This window comes from Octopus sinensis, linkage group LG20 (assembly GCF_006345805.1).
Source record: "Octopus sinensis linkage group LG20, ASM634580v1, whole genome shotgun sequence".
Taxonomy (NCBI): Eukaryota; Metazoa; Mollusca; class Cephalopoda; order Octopoda; family Octopodidae; genus Octopus; species Octopus sinensis.
The window spans coordinates 465,733-478,232 of NC_043016.1; positions in this window are offsets into that span (position 1 = coordinate 465,733).

Here is a 12,500-nt window from a genome sequence, read left to right on the forward strand (position 1 = left end):
ATTTATAATGCCAAATATGCCGAAAAATTGGACATGTTGTCCATTACCATATATTCACAATACGCACGCTACTCGAAAAAAGGTCGACATAAATTTAACCGTTAAAGGTATTTTTTAATATGCTGGCCATTGATAAAGTTTTTTCGAAAAAAATTTATCCTACTTAGATATAAATTTAAGCGTTCACTTCCAGACTATCTCAATCTGTGAGAGCCTCAGTTCAAATCGCACGTGTCTCGAATGGGCTAGAGTATTTCTATTTTGGATGTATTTGGGGTACTTGGCTGTGCTCATGACTTAGTGTTTGCTTCTTCCATGGGTATGAATAAGTATCTCATTTATTTCTTTTGCCACATGTATCACTGACGAAGAGAGGGCTCTTAGTAGCTAACTCTGAAATCGGTCCGATATGGTAATAATGGTATTTTAAAAAAATTTCTGTCGACCTTTTTTCGAGTAGCGTGCGTATTGTGAAAAAATTATATGGTTAATGGACAATATGTCCAATTTTTCGGCATATTTGGCATTAGAAATGTTTTCCTTTGCCCTCATTTATGAATTGTTTATAAATTTAACCGTTCAAGGTATTTTTTAATATGCTGGCCATTGATACAGTTTTTTCGAAAAAAAATTTATCCTACATGATTATATTAATATATATATATATATATATATATATATATAATATATATATATATATCTATATATATATATAATATATATATTATATATATATATATAATATATATATATATATATATATATATAAATAAATGAATGAAAGAATGGAGTCGAACGAAGATGTTAACAAAATTCCTTTACTCTGACATATGTTTCGAAGACGGCATGTTTTCATTCCAAAGGATATAAAGTGCATTATGCAATCTTCTCATCAGAAGAGGGAGGCCCTCTCATGACAACAAGACAAACAAAAATTTCGATGATTGTTTGTCTTGTTGTCGAGAGAGGCTCCCTTTCTTTCCTGATGGGAAGATTGCATAATGCACCCTTTATTCCTTTGGAATGAAAACATGCTGTCTTCGAAACATATGTCGAGAGTAAAGGAATTTTGTTAAAATCTTCGTTCGACTCCATTCTTTCATTTATTCATATACAACACACAAATTTCTGCACATGAACCCGGAGTTTCTACCCTGACAGGTCGCTTCAACCATGTTTCTGACGTGAATTTGCTACCCAGGTTTCGGTTAAACGAATTTTCCATGCTGGCGATAAACATAGGATAATTCATTCACCTACTTATATATATATATATATTATATATATATATATATATATATTATATATATATATATATATATATATATAATATATATATATACACATATACACAGATAGATAGATAAATAGGTAGATAGATATACATACATACACCACACACCACACAACACACACACACACACACACACACACACACCACACACACACACACCACACACACACACATGCACATGCATATTTGTAGAGGTTGGAAGAGATATTGTCATCGATAGTAATTTAATAAAACAGCTCTAATCTAGCAATTACCAAATGTATTTTTTTAATAAGGTTTCTTGTAAAGTTATTCTAAGAATCTTCAGCTTCAACGACTGCTTCAATGCTGTACCGGAATTGTTAACATGTCTGTACCAAATGATCGTCTTTCATTGAGAATATCACATGCACAATGGCTTCCTTCAGTGAAGATATGGTATTGTGAGGATGTGTGTTTAGTTTCCTCTTCAACAACGCTCCAAACGCATGGGATTTAAATCAGGTGGTTTTGGAGGCTGCATGTTTGGTGGTCACATGATCGTAATGATTGTCTGATATCCGTTCTTGTGTCATGCGGGCGTTGTGAGAAAGTGTTCAGTCTTGTTGAAATATATATAATATTTCAATATGTATTTCCTCCATGCAGGGCTTAACAAATATCTCCAGCACCTCAACATATTCAGCAGCATAATTCTAACATACTATAGCAAGATGTGAGCTGGTATGACGTGAACTTCGATGTTCATCGCTCCTAAAACCGTCTCAGTTGCTGGAAACTTAGTATCCATCATTCTGGGAACATCCAAAAGACCTACCCTTAAAGATGCTGTTAGACTTTTTTATATTTTTATATATTTAAAAAAAAATTTTATGGGGGAGGGACGGGCGGAAATCTTGCCAATTTAAGCGTGGGGGTGGGTTGGTAAAAAATTACCAAAGTGTCGGGAACATCCGAAAGACCTGCCCATAAAGTAGCTGTTAGACTTTTGGTCTTTATCATGTTTATGTTAACCTTATTAATTAACCGGTTGGCAAGGATCAAACATTTTCCCTTTATCTTTGCGGACATGAACTGGCTTCTCTTCAGTACGTACGATTTATAACCAATTAGCAATATGACCCGGCAACGCCGAGTTATAGTGCTAGTGCATGCATATACAGCTGTGTGCGTGCGCACATACACGCGAGTACTGTCCAAATCTTCGACCAATCACATATAGCTAGCAAGCTTTCAATTGGCGTATCAAGTTTCGGGCATTTTGATTGGGTTTTGGATAGAAAATTCACAAAATAGTCACTTCTATTGATTTTTTTTATGGCTTTGCGGGGTGACTGGGGAAATGTAAAGATGTGCACGACCACCCTTGGACGGTTTTGAATGACCATAGAAAGTGTGGTGCACCAGTTCTGATAGTCCACTTCAACACCCGACGTTTCTTAAAGATGGCTCTCAATGATTTTTCAGGATCATTATCGATGATCTATTGAATCCGTAAGTTGAATTGCAGTATCCTTATCGTGTCCAAACATTTAGAATCTGGCTTTTTTTCTTTTTGATGCAGCAAAATTAGACGCCATTGCCTTTCAATTAAGCTGTGTCAAAACTTTGTGCGCAAATGATTTTGTAACATTTAAAAAGCTGGTAATTTCTAAATCGCTGTGTTCCACACAAATGGCAAAAATGTTCAGCTTGTTTTTTTCATTTCTTGTGTTAGCAATGTGTCTGCTATGAAGGATCTGAGAGGAATAGAAAGCCATTTAATTGGTTTGTTGATTAAGAGTTCTCAGATATCGCTCGCACCCTGCGTGTGTGTGCCCACCCACCTACACACACACACATACATACATACATACATACATACATACATACATACATACAAACATACATACAAACATACACATATACACACACAGACATACACACACGCATACACACACATACACACATACATACAGATTTGTGTGTGTGTGTATGTGTGTGTGTGCATGCATACATGAGTGTATTACTTTGCTTATGTATGCACAAAAGATCACGCCCGTCTGTATGCATTTGAAACGTTTCGTTAACATAATTCTATTGTTTACATGGCTTCATTCACGGGATATCCGTGTCAACAACAACAACAACAACAACCACAACAACAGCAGCAGCAACAACAACAACATAAACCAACAACAAGTTCAGACAACATTGAAAATGATAATTCTCACTGGAAATAAGTGTGGTGCGTTGAAGGTGGGTGGTGGTGGCTGTAGTGTCGTAGACTGTCTGAAATATCATCTGCGCATGATAGCAGACAAGTGCAGATGGCAGCGTGAATAAATGGTAAATAATACAGAAGCCAGAAGATAGAAGAACAAGGTGAAAATAGAAAGAGAAGAAGTAATAGGAAGAGGTGTAAGTGTAGAAGAATGAGGAGGAGTAAGAGGAGGTGGAAGAGGAAAAAGGAGAGCGAAGACGAGGACGAGAGCAGCATCGAAAAGCAATACAACAACAACAACAACATCAACAACATCAACGAAGTAAGAATTAAGAGACAGAATTCAAAAGATGGCAGAGTAAAATAAAGAACGAAGAAGGATATATAGGTGTCGGTAGTAGTAGTAGCAGTGGTGGTGGTGGTTGTAATAATGGTTGTAGTGATGGTGGTGGTCATAGTAGTAGTGGGGGTAATGGTAATGGTGGTAGTCGTAATAGTAGTAGTAGTAGTGGTGATGGCGGTAGTAAAGGTGATGCTGGTGGTGGTGATAATGATAGTGGCTGTAGTAGCAGTAGTAATTATGATGGTAGTAGTAGTGGTAGTGGTAGTGGTGGTGTGGCCGTGGTATTAGTGGTGGCAGTATTTGTGGTGGTGGTGGTAGTAGTAGTAGTAGTAGTAGTAGTAGTAGTAGTAATAGTATTAGTCGTAGTATAGTAGTGGTAGTAGTAGTAGTAATAGTTGTTGCTTCACATTTTGACAAAAGGCCAGCTATATTTGAGAAGAAATTTAGTCAATTTCATTGTTCCCAGTACTCAAATGGTACTTTATTTTATTGCTTCTGTCCCAATTAAGGAAAGGTCAAACTTACCATCACGGGATTTGAACTCAGAACGTAAAGAACCTTAAGAAATGTTTAATATTTTGTCCGACGCGCTAACGATACTGCCATATCGACATTAATGTTTTCAAATTTTGTCAAAGGGCCAGCGGTTTCTGAAAGGATAGAGGAGTCGATACTTCGATCCTAGTACTTGATTGGTGCTTGTTCCATCGTCCCAGAATGATTGAAAGGCATAATCGACCTTGGTGGTATTTGAACTCGGAACATAAAGACGGTCAAAATGCTGCTAAACATCCCACCCTACTGCTAACGGTTCAGCCAGCTCGCCGCCTTCATCTCAATAATAATATTGATGGTTTCAAATTTTGTCACAAAGGCAGCCATTTTGGGGGAGAGGATGTGTCGATTACATCGATCCCAATGTTTCACTTGTACTTAATTTATCAACCCTGAAAGAATGAAAGACAAAGTAGAGCTGGGAGGAATTTGAACTCAGAACGTAGCGACGGGCGAAATACGCTAAGCATTTCATCCAGCGTGCTAACGATTCCGCCAGTTAGCTCTGCCTTATCAATAATAATAATAATAATAATACTAATAATAATAATAATAATAATAGTAATAATAATAATAATAATAATAATAATAATAACAATAATAATAATATAATAATAATAATATAATAATAATAACAATATAATAATACTAATAATAATAATAATAATACAATAATACTAATAATAATAATAATAATAACAATAATAATAATAATAATAATAATAATAATAATAATAACAACAATAATAATAATAATAATAGTAATAATAATAATAATAATAATAATAATAATAATAATAATAATAACAATAATAATAATACAATCTGTTCTACTATAAGCACAAGGCCCGAAATTTTGGGGGAAGGATAAGTCGATTAGATTGACCTCAGTACTCAACTGGTACTTAATTTATTGATCCCTAAAGGATGAAATTCAAAGTCGACCTCGGCGGAATTTGAACTCAGAACACCCGGCGTATTAACGATTCTGTCAGTTCACCGCAACAACAACAACAACAACATTAATGGTTTCAAATTTTGGCACAAGGCCAGCAAATTCGGGGAGTATTAAATCGATAACATCAACTCCAGTGTTCAACTGCTACTTATTTCATCGACCCCGAAAGGATGAAAGGCAAAGTCGACCTCAGTGAATTTTAACAAGGAACGTAAAGACCGACGAAATACCTATTTCTATACTGCTCACAAGGGGCTAAACACAGAGAGGACAAACAAGGACAGACAAACGGATTAAGTCGGTTATATCGACCCCAGTGCGTAACTGGTACTTATTTAATCGACCCCGAAAGGATGAAAGGCAAAGTCGACCTTAGCGGAAATTGAACTCAGAACGTAATACAGACGAAATACCTATTTCTTTACTACCCAGAAGGGGCTAAACATAGAGGGGACAGACAAGGACAGACAAACGGATTAAGTCGATTATATCGACCCCAGTGCGTAACTGGTACTTATTTAATCGACCCCGAAAGGATGAAAGTCAAAATCGACCTCAGCGGAAATTGAACTCAGAACGTAGCGACAGACGAAATTCCGCTAAGCATTTTGTCTGACGTACTAACAGAAGAAGCCATATTAAAACCCAATAAATGAGTGTTTATAAAAAATACCAGTGGGGTGGGGAACTCTTATTTATTTATATTCTCACAGAAATAGGGTTCTTACTCAATCTTCCAATGTCTTCTATTGGCAAAATTGTCCTAAATCAACTTAATTTTTCATCAACCATATCGTTATAACGGTTCTACCAATTCGACGCCTTCAAAACACAACAACAACAATAATAAAGAAGAAAAGAAAGAAAAGATGAAGGAAAAAAGTAGACAAGGTGGAAGAGGTTGGAAAGAAGAGAAGGAGAAAGTAGACAAACAAACAAACAAAAAAGAAGGTTATTTATGCTTGTGGCTGGAACATAATTATGTGTCATTGGTGAGAGAAAAGAGAATGGCTACGGAAATTAAAACTTCTCGAATGGCTTGATTTGTTTGCCTTTGGTTTATTTTCAGTAGCAACTTGTATAACTTACGAATCCCTAGTTTCATTCGCTACCATTTGTCTTCCGTGTGTCAATGTAATTCTAGTAATTGGTCAGTACTTATATTGTTGTCACTTTTCAGAAGGATAAAGTGCTAAGCTGATTTCGGCAGGATTTTCATCCAGAAAATAAAGGGCCGTGACTTAATTACGCAAATAATTTGACCGACGCTCTAGCATTCTTTCCGATCTAAAGGCTAGGTTTGGTGGTGTAGTTACACAGATTTAAGTGGCGCAATCGTTCAGAGTTGACCATGCATTTGTACATGCGTATAGAAGTCTGTATAAGATTTTTTTGAGGAATGCTAGCATCGATTACAATCTAAGGAAATGGCTTCCACCCTAGTACTAGTATCATCAACAACAATGCTGCCAAGACACAAAAAGTTGAGACAATACCTATTTCTTTATTACCCACAAGGGGCTAAACATAGAAGGGACAAAAAAGTTTTTTATAACGCACTTTTGGGCAACCTTTCACATCCTGTCGACAAATGATATTTTGATTTGTATAAAAATGTCGGATATAAATGTTCTTACTCAGCTTCTTTACTTTCTTCAAATATTGTTAATAATCACACACTTTTTTACCTATGGATTGGAGTCGTGAAACTGAGTTACGAAAATGAAGTGTCACATGAATACCTACCTACCTACCTACCTACCTACCTACCTACCTACCTACATACATACATACCTACCTACCTACCTACATACCTACTTACCTATTTCTTTACTACCCACAAGGGGCTAAACACAGAGAGGACAAACAAGGACAGACAAACGGATTAAGTCGATTATATCGACCCCAGTGCGTAACTGGTACTTAATTTATCGACCCCGAAAGGATGACAGGCAAAGTCGATCTCGGCGGAATTTGAACTCAGAACGTAACGGCAGACGAAATACGGCTACGCATTTCGCCCGGCGTGCTAACGGTTCTGCCAGCTCGCTGCCTTTTACTTACCTACATACCTACCTACCTACCTACCAACCTACATACCTACCTACCTACCTACATACCTACCTGCCTGCCCGCCTACCTACCTCCATATATATATATATCCATACAAACATACACTCACACACACACACACACACACACACACACACATATATATATACATACATACATATATACGACGGGCTTCTTTCAGTTTCCTTCTACCAAATCCACTCACAAGGCTTTGGTCGGCCTGAGGCTATAGTAGAAGACACTTGCCCAAGGTTCCACACAGTTGGACTGAACCCACAACCATATGGTTGGTAAGTAAGCTACTTACCACACAGCCACTCCTACGCCTAATATACTTCTAATATAGGATAAAATTTATTTAAAAAATTTCATGAAGTGGCCAGCTTATTAAAATACGATTTAAAGTCTATTTCTCAGCATATTGGCATAGAAATTTTTTTTTTCTTTTGCCTTTATTTATAATTGTTTATAGTTTTCACCTTTAAAGGTATTTTAATATACTGGCCACTTGATGAAATTTTTTGAAAAAAATTTTATCCTATATTAGAAGTAAATTCATTACCATTTACTTCGGGACTGGTGACCAATCTAAGCTGTGGTTCCTGACCGATTACATGTGTGATAAGGCTCGCTACGGAATTTTTATATTTAGATATATTTGGGGTACTTCTGCTTTTTTTCCATGGGAGCCTGTAAGTACTTCATTTATTTCTTATCGTATTCTCTGCTGATGTGGGGAAAATCCGTTGGATTAATCCCGAAATTGATTCAATATAGAGATAAAGTATTTAAAAAAATTCTGTTAGCTCGCTTTCCTCGATTTCAGCACGTCGTGTATTCATGGTTAATGTATAATGTATGTGGCGATTGACGATTTAAAGTCTATTTCTCAGCATATTGGCATAGAAATCTTTTTTCTTTTGCCCTTGTTTATAATTGTATATACATACATACATACATACATACATACATACATACATACATACATACATACATACATACATACATACATATATATATTATGGCTTCCCCCTCGTTATCGCGTATGGCCATTGCACGAAGCTTAACCGTTACTGGTGCTGTGATCGAATGTGACTTTTTAGCCCAGCTAAAGATCTACAATGTCTTGTACAGAATTGGCAGCTAAAACCTTTACCGGTAATAACCGTCTGTAGTTGTAACTGGGCTTCATGTACCTTTGCATGTCGTTTAAGTCCTCCTGCCGAATTACACTCTCTTCCAGATGCCCGACAGATATGATTAGTATGGTGTGTTACACTACCACCAGTGGCCAGGTTGTCACTCATCTGTCTCGCTTTATGTATATTGTATATGTGTATGTGTGGATATATAGATATATGTATATATGTATATATGTATGTTTTTGTCTGTGTGTGTATGTTTGTGTGTGTGCATGTGTGTGTGTGTGTGTGTGTGTGTGTGTATGTGTGTATACGTGAAGGCGCGTGGCTTAGTGGTTATGTTATTCGACTCACGATCGTAAGGTCGTGAATTTGTCTCCAGGGAAGCGCGTTTTGTGCTTGAGCAAGACACTTTATTTCAAGGAGTCAGCTTTGTCACATTCTGTGTCACGCTGAATCTCACTCAGATTTAGAGTACACATGTCTGTGGAGTTCTCAACCACATGCATGTTAATCTCTCGAGCAGGCTGTTCTGTTGGTCAACTGCAACCTTCGACGTCGTAACCGATAGAATGCCAGTTTTTCTCTTTCACTCTTTACTCTTTTACTTGTTTCAGTCATTTGACTGTGGCCATGCTGGAGCATCGCCTTTAGTCGAGCAAATCGACCGCAGCACTTATTCTTTGTAAGCCTAGTACTTATTCTATTGGTCTCTTTTGCCGAACCGCTAAGTTACGGAGACGTAAATATACCAGCATCGGTTGTCAAGCGATATTGGGGGGACAAACACAGACACACAAACACACACACGCAATATATGGGGCATCTTTCAGTTTCCGTCTACCAAATCCACTCACAAGGCTTTGGTCGGTCCGAGGCTATAGTGGAAGACACTTGCTCAAGGTGACACACAGTGGGACTGAACCCGGAACCATGTGGTTGGTAAGCAAGCTACTTACCACACAGCCACTCCTGCACCTATATATAAGTACATGCGTAGAAATGCAGAATTATCGAACACCATACACTATAAATTGTTGATTTGTTAAAAGTTATTTATTGTCTTATTGTTTAATTACACAAATTTCTTATGGCATAAGCGTATTCTATTTTTTTTTTGTATAAGTTTATGTCAGCTGTTGGTGTTAAGATAGAACAATTGTCATGCTGGTGACATCTATTGAGGTGGAAACATATCCAGAACTGTTCTTGGTTTATCAACTTTGGAGGATCTTCGGCTCTTGAGATTATTTGCCCTTCTCAAAAGGAGCTGATCTTAATTTCCATTTGGCAATTATGGCACACTAGCACTATGACCCGGCGTTGCCGGGTCATAGTGCTAGTGCATGCATATACAGCTGCGTGTGTGCGTGCGCACATACACGCGAATACTCTCCAAATCTCCGACCAATCACATACAGCTAGCTGAAATTCAATTGGCGTATCAAGTTTCGGGCATTTTGATTGGGTTTTGGATAGAAAATTCACAAAAAAGTCACTTCTATTGGTTTTTAATGGCTTTGCGGGGTGACTGGGGAAATGTAAAGATGTGCACGACCACCCTTGGACGGTTTTGAATGTGGATTTGTATAAAGGACACACACACACACACACACATTTTACCGTTTATATAGAGAGAAATTCTCTAGAGGTGGAGATAGTTAATATCTCAAGAATTTATATTGTATGGTATCTGATATATCTTTATTTATCTAGGTTGCTCAAATACACGCCAAAGGCCACCTTAAGCACATTTCTGTTCACCCACACATCTGTCTCGCTCAAAATTTTAAAAAAGTTTGTATGTATGCTCAATTGTACTCCCATCCTCTCATTTATATATAACACGTTTGTTCATCCGTAGCTGCTTTCTTTCAGACTCTCCGTGTTTAGTTCTCCCACTCATCATTCTCTTTCCTTTATCATCTCTTTTATTCTCCATCTGTATATATATATGCGTGTGTGTGTATATATATATATATGTGTGTGTGTGTGTGTGTGTATATGTATATTAATATAATATATATGTATATAATATATATAATATTAAATATATATATATATATAAATATATATATATATAAATAAATAATAATATATATATATATATATATTATATATATAAATATAAATAAATATATATTTATAAAAATAAAAATAAATATATATATATATATATATATATATATATATATATATATATTATATATATATATATATATATATATATATAGGCATGCACACACACACACACATACACACACACTCACCCACACACACGTTTCTCTTTTTTACCTTCCCTCTTTCTCTCTTACGACTTCATTTCGCTTTTTTTACTGACTGCTAATTGTCACGAACGATGTCATAGATGATATCACGATGTATTTTTCTCTGTCTGTCTGTCTGTCTGTCTCTGTCTCTGTCTGTCTCTCTCTTTTTCTCTTTCTCTTTCTCTTTCCCTTGTTCTTTTTTTTTTTTTATCTCACTTTCACTTTCTCTGAAAATTGACTTACCTCTCTGAGAGTTCTCTTTTTTTTATTTCCCGTTTCTTTTCTCCCTTTTACGATTTGACTTTGACAGTTTCAACCTCTCTCAGCACTTACAGCTCATAAAATCTCTTTTGAGGTTCGACATCAAATGCTATTTAATTAAAAATTATGTTACAAAAAACACTTCGTTGTTTACGTTTTCTACTTTCTGGCACTCGAATTGTTTACATTCTTACATTTCTCGAAGTCACATTTTTATAATTTCTCATTAATACTGTAAGACGAAGGTCAGTGATAATTTCGTTCCACAACATCAACGTTTGTGTAGCTTCTTGATTGTAATTTTTCTTATCATTCTAATCATAACAGATTTTTTCCCTCCCATTTGTAAAAGAAAAAAAAACACAAAAAACATCTGCTTATAATTATTTTTTGTTTTGATAATTTGTTTCCGTCAATTATGCCACAGGAAAGGATGTACTCAATCTATATCGTTTTCTGCTGGCAAATCCACGTGTGTTCTATTGGCAACAGAAACAAAGAAACTGTGTCAACAAAGACTTCAAGTAAATGTTGCCAGGAATGCAGCTAACAGAAAACTTGAGAGATCGATGGTTATCTTGATATTTGTTGTAGAACAGTATGCAGTCAGACAACCTGATCATACAAACAATGAGATCCACAAATGTATACGACGTCAGGCAGAAAACTCAAAGAGCAAAATAAGCAGGAGTTAGATCTCAGCCATTTATTCACGAACTGAAGAGAAGACTTGCCTTCGACTATGATACAGGACATGACTATACTTCTGAAAAAAATAGTTTCAGTTGGTACCATGTCCACCAAGCGCTTAGTCAATGAATGGAAACGAGGTTAATGCAATGAACTTTTCCAACGGAAACGTTAATCGACCCACCCTTGTTGGCTCACAGGAACACCTCTAACAGATTGTTGTTACTAAGAAATATTTTTAAGAATATCAAAATATATAAACCTGCAAACGACTTCTTATGGAAATAAAACTGTTTTCATTTTCCCCTTAACCCTGATTTAAAAAAAAATTATTTCATACTCTTGAATTTAGTACATATCATTTTCACAATAAATTATCAAATATACTACAGTAATCTCTCGACTATCGCGGGTGTTCCGTTCCAAAACTTCCCGCGATAGGTGAAAATTCGCGAAGTAGAAACAGTACTGTACTGGGATCTTTTCGGTTTGAACGGCAGTTTTTAAAAATAATTTCCACGTAACTAAACACTTTTAAACTTCGTATACTGGTAGAATGTGCTTATAAAACATCTTTTTCTCTTGGCTATATTGAGAAAATTCTATAGTTTGTAAGGTATTTGTTGTTTCTTTTTTCTTCAATTTCTGCAATTTCAACCAATCAATGACGTCTAATTCAGGTGAAAACATTCTATGCCGTAAGAATATGTCCCTCGTTTAAGAAACAGATTG